The following is a 6,183-nucleotide window of genomic DNA, read 5'->3' as shown; positions in this document are numbered from 1 at the left end:
ATGTGAGAGTTTAAAACATGTTTTTCCTGCTAAATTATTTTATAAACGGAAGCAAAACTTGTGTTTCTTTGTATCGTATGCCAAAATCTCTCTCTCTCTTTTTCTCTTGTCCATGTGCTGTCTCTCTCTCTCCCTCTTTTTGTGTCTGTCTCTCTCTCCATTTCTCATCTTTCGATCACAGCGGTTGGCTCTTATTGCATCAGTGTTATAAATTCGGGTTTTGCTCATTGATCAGAAATGGCCCCGGCAAATAAAATTTCAAACGTAAAAGCTAATGCACAAAAAGCTTAAAAATCAATTTTTATCCCACTAAAGCCATCCCATATTGCAAGAAAACAGACAGAATCAAAGGTAATATATACATTTTCCTGTGAAATCATTACTTTTTCCTTTCCTGTAACTAAGTTCAAAAGAACATAAAACACATACTTTTTGGTAAGATTGCGATTAGACTTTGTTTGAAGTTGGTGTTGTGGGGGGAATATTAGATTTGCGATGCTGGAGCCATTAAGGTAAAAGTCTGAAGGGAACAAGAGACGTCACATTAAAAAGCAATTAGAGTTGAACGGACACATTACAGTATGATGTCATCTCAAAAACTCTGGAAACACTTGAGTGTTTTTTTTTTTTTTGCTGTTTTGGGACGAGCACCTCACACCTCCGAACGGCGCTGAGTCTCTGCGGATGGGGCTGGGCTTCCTGTCTGCGTGCCCGCGTTACTGTGAGAAAGCTGTGAATCTGTTGGGAACCGAAGCAAAGCGGTGCCACCCTACGCCTGAGTGAACTATACAAACCTCCGCATGCTTGGGAGAAATTTGTGCCTTCCCTGAGGACCACAGCACCTTAACCAAGTGACCACAGACCCTCCTAAAACTCACATTAACACCCTGTGGCTTAACCACATGACCAATCAAATGGGTGGGCTCGCTTTTATTTCTCAGGTGATGTGAGGCACTGTCTTCATGTAAGATGTTTCAGGCAACAAGGGTTCGTTTCAAGGGTTCTCCATCAAAGGAACCCTGGTGTTATAGGCAAACTTTACAAAATAATATTAGGCCATCTTTAAAACAGCAGTAAGATTAAATGAACAGCAGACTTTTAATGACCTTTTTCTAATAAAAGAAAAAATCCAAGCAATCCCAATAAAAGTTTTAAAAGAGATCTCAGCAATGTACCGAACATTTCTCAATTTTGCCAAAATGCTAAATTCTGTAGTCACAAAAGTTCTTCAATTTAAAGATTGACCTTTGGTTAATCACAATAATTTGTGTAATTTCTTTATTCCTAAATTAATCTATATATTTTTTTTTCACGTAATCAAATAATATGTGAGACCTTTTTTAGGAAAGTCTCTTAATCCTGCCAGGTCTTCTGATAAGACTCTGATCAGTGCAGCTGGTCGGTGTAAAAGCGAGAGCAGTGAAAGACATTTTGTACTCTCCATGTAAATGTGAGGAGTACAGTAAAGTGTCTCAGTGTACAATATAAGTTTGTAGGCATCACTCTTAGAGGAAACGGTTACACAGGAACCTTGTGTGTGTCGTGTTATATATCGATCCATCACTCTTGCCGTCAGCAAGACCAGAGGTGGTCACGCTTCCGTCCTGCATGATCCAATTTACAGGACCCACAGACGCCTTCTCTGAGACACGTGTGTGTGTATGTACAATATGTGTGTGTATCAACAATCATCCACATACAGTAAAGCAGCATTCCAGTGTAGAGGAATAACATGAAATCAATCGTTTTTCAATATGTTATTATTGATCTTTGTGCACAATTCTTCAGTGCCTTTTATTCTGAAGTTGAAAAAGTTTGTCTTGGTAATCTTTTTAGCAGAATACAAGAATGACTTAAATAATAAATGCCATATTCAGCTTCATGCTGTCCTGTCAAATCCTAATGCTTTCTACACTTTTTATACCACGGGTCTGTTGAATGCTGTATTCTGATTGGCTGAGAAATGTTTGTGGGTATGCATTCATTTCTGATAACCGCACACCACACTTGTCAAATGTCTTAAAAATAGGCACCAGAGCAATGTTTGTGGTAACCGTGGTATAAGGGGAATAATTGACTCCAGTCCTTTGAATTATTTGAAAATAATGCACACCCGCGGTGTAACTTTGCTTCGCGTCGTGCCGCATTGCACCTTGGGTGTGCATTATTTTCTTATATGGCCCGTCACCAATTATTCCTTACTGATAAAGCAAGACCATAAACACTGAGATTAACCAGATTTGCCAGCCTGATCTCATGAGAAATGGTACATATTTTACGAGTTTACAAAGTGAATCATACCAAAAATATGATTAACATAAAAACAATAATGAAACCCTGCCTCTAACACCAAGGTCACAGGGGCAAAAGCAAATCGTATAAAATGTACGAATGTGGTCGTACGAATGAATACGTATTAGCCACCTCGTAAAATACGTATGAATTGCCATATGATAACATTGGATTTCCATTCAATTGCAATGTTTGCAATACAGATACAGTGTTGAATTCTTGCTATGTTTTGGTTTTAGACATTGGTTCTGTTTAAATGCAATGCCACATTTTGCCCTTTAGTTACATACATTTAGCTTTCTATTGGCTCTGGAAATGTGTTTCATTGGTGGTGTTGTTGTTTTTGATGATGATATACCTTCTCCTGTCCTATTTCATTTAAATATCGAGAGATCTTTAAATCATTCATGCAGTAAATATACTTTAGTGCTTTCAAATCATTGCTTTCTTTGAGCTTTAAATGCCTTATGATATATCAGGTGACTGAATTAGAAATGTTGTGTTGTATCAAACAATGGCAGAGAGTAGAAATGTTTGGGAAATCTGTTTAAAAGCAGATTTAAATAATTTCTTGCCATTCCATTTAGTGCTGAATCTGGTTCACAGACTGAATGCTTCAGTTTATTTTTCAGTTTTACACTGTAAAAAAGTCTGTAGAAATTGGCAGCTGAATGCCAGTAACTTACTGTAGATTTAATATTATGTTATTTACTGGCAACAGTTTGTTCAAAGTTAAATTAATTTTAAGTCTTTATCTTTACAGAATAAAACTAAAATAACAACCTCATGCAAAGCATTCTGGGAACCAAAATCTGAAGGAAAAAAACAGAAAAAGGTTGATGAGGATTTCTGGTTCCCAAAATGCTTTGCATGAGGCTTTTATTTTATAGTTTTATTGTGTAAAGACAAAGACTTGTTAATGTTTAATGTTCATTTAACTTTGAAAAACTGTTGCCAGTAAATAACACAGATTTAAATCTACAGTAAGTTACTGGCAACCACAATGTAATTTCTACAGACATTTTTACCGTGTATTTAAAAAAGTTTAAATAAAAAATCAATTTTGTATAAAAAAGTATTATTATTATTATTTGATAATTTGTGCACTTTAAAAATTAGTTCAACTTTTTACATTTTAATTAGAGTTTAACAAGTTAAAATTGCTTAATTTAATTTGATATACTAACATATGATTTTGACTTACTGATCACATCTTTTTGTAGGCTACAGTATACTCTTAAAATACAGTTGCTTAAAAGGTTTTTTTCACAGTAATGCCATAGAAAAACAATTTTTGGTTCTTTAACAAACCATTCGGTCAAAGATCCCTAGAAGAAGCATTTCTTTCATATATTTTCTTTATAATCTTTTTTTATAAAGAACCTTTTGTGAAACAGAAATATTAAAGATTCTTTACGGAACAAATCATTCAGAAATGATTTTGTGGCACCTTTAGAAAAAGGAAAAAAAATACAAAAATAAAGTGAGATGAATTTTGTTTCTCAAGCACTGTAAGAACTACAGATTTGATCTGTAGTCTTCTCTCAGGATTACGCAAAGAAACCTCCATAGGAAGAATCAGACGCAAATGAAACCAGTTTAGCGAAACCCAAGCATCTTTGAACACCCGGTCGTGACGAAACCCAATGATGGAGAGCAGAAGGAAATGCGACCGAAAGTGAACGAGAGAGAGAGATAGGGCGGGAGGGAGGAGCGGAGCGAGAGGTGCTGATCTCTCCTGGCAAATTGGGCTCCCGCTTGGTCTAATTCCAGCCCAGGCCTGTTCTGCTCCCTCAGCTTGAGATGAGAGGAGAAAAATCTATGCAGCCGGGCAGCCAGAGCACATCGGGTCTGCGCTGGTTGGCTTCCATGGGCCGACAGCAATCAATAAATCAATAGGAAATGTTGGTTGGCTGCGGCGAGAGGAGAGAGGCGGGCTGCAGATATACGGACAGAGGGATGGCAGTCAGATGAGAGGTCGGAGGTCAACCTCGCATTCAGTACACAGAGAGAACGCACTTTATGATGAAGTGAGTTTAGACGGAGAGACTTCAAGCAATCCTTCATTTCTATTCGCTCTGTCAGTTCATCTTTTCTCTGGACGGTGCATCTGTAGGCAGGCAGGGGATTTGAAAGATGGTGAATAATTATAATTATTTAACATTGATAACATTTTAACAAATATATAGCATCCATAAAGTCCATAAACTGACACCTACAATAAAATTCAAAATTCAAATGAATCCCATGGCATTGGTCCAGTCTGTAGCTTTCTCTACACCTCATCTCCATCACTCCATTACAAACTCCTCAATTTCCTTGCGTCCTTCTTCCCCATCCCTTGAATCTTTCCATCTTTCCTCTTCTCCCAATAAAGTCTTCTCTGTTTTTATCTTCCCATCTCTCTGTGAGTGGCTGTAGGGCTGTTAGTGGTGTGTTGTACCCCTGCTGCGCTCTGTGGCTGACCCATTGAAGCAGGGGTTCGGTGGGGCAGCTCAGGCTGTGTCCAGCCCTCTGAACGCCTCCCCCTACGGCCGCATCGATTCTTACGCTTTGGGCTCCTCAGCCTGCCGCTGAGCTCTCTGTCTGTCGGTCTCTGTCTCTCCTTCTGCTGAGGAGGCGGATAAATTAGCACAGGGGTCTGATGTTTCTCAAGGCCTTTGCCTTTGTTACACTGCAGTCCTGCAGCGCAGATGGGGCTGGAATTTCACTCGTACAGTCTTATTGTGTCGAAATTGCTTTCTTTGTATACTTTCATCCCACATCTATGGGAAAAAAATAAAATCAGGGTAACTTTAGCAACCTTTCTATTTAAGTATACAGTAATATACAGTAAATTACTGCAATTACATAACAAACAATTATATTATTCTTATAATTTTTGCATCCCGTGGATGGACATCAAAGTCATAGATTTTGTTTAGTCTATATAACATAAAATGCCCAAGTAAGTTTTCAAGTGAGATGTATAAATTGTCCAGAACAAGAACTGCGAGATACAAAAATGGATTGAAATGATCAATATAGAAATGTTGGTATAACCCACTGTAATTGGTGGGTAAAGAAATATAAAGAAATGTTTACTTTTTGTTGCCAATTATTGGGACCCGAGTGACTCACATAATACATTTTTCAATCTTCACTTCAGGTATACAAAGAGAGATTTTTCATCTCCTACTTACATCTAACCTCATTAAAGTCTCCCTAAATTAATTTATTCAGTCCTGTGTGACACCTCATCATAATATAAAACATAACATTCACCATTTATTTTTTTTAAAGTTTTTTTTTAAGTTTCTTAAGTGCTCACGTTAAAATTTCGCGAGAGCAAGCGATAATTACATGTGCGCACGCGAAACGAAACTTTATTTAATTTTTGCTCCATGTCCCCTTATGGGCTCTGTATTTTCTTTACTGTGTCAATTGGATGAATCCTTATTAAAGTTACAAAAGTTATTCAGTCAAGACATGGGCGTCGGAACCATTATACGTGGGTGGGACAGGACCCACCCACTTTTTAAGACCAATGATAATGGACCCACCCACTTTTTCTCTAATTTAGCGCATTTGTCTGTTCACTTATCAAAGCGCTGTTAGTCCAAATCCATTCCACTAGAGCAGGGATCCCTAACCTTTGCTTTTTTTACACCGCAGACCCGTTTCAGCTTTTAAACATAATTTGCGGGGGTGAGTGGACGCTGAGTTGCTGTTCAAACATAGTGCTGAAAAACCTCCTTTGCCAAATGTTTTAAACAGTAAATGTCAAACAACCATGCATTAGGAAAATTAATAACTGCTTTATTTATAGTATATTTTCTATAGACGTGTAACACCATATTATAGCGGATTATTTTACTTTCATTGTTTCACGAGTTTGCCTGCCCATTTAGT

The sequence above is a fragment of the Paramisgurnus dabryanus genome, chromosome 9 (assembly GCF_030506205.2).
Source record: "Paramisgurnus dabryanus chromosome 9, PD_genome_1.1, whole genome shotgun sequence".
In the NCBI taxonomy this organism is placed as follows: Eukaryota; Metazoa; Chordata; class Actinopteri; order Cypriniformes; family Cobitidae; genus Paramisgurnus; species Paramisgurnus dabryanus.
This window is presented reverse-complemented; position numbering follows the sequence as displayed.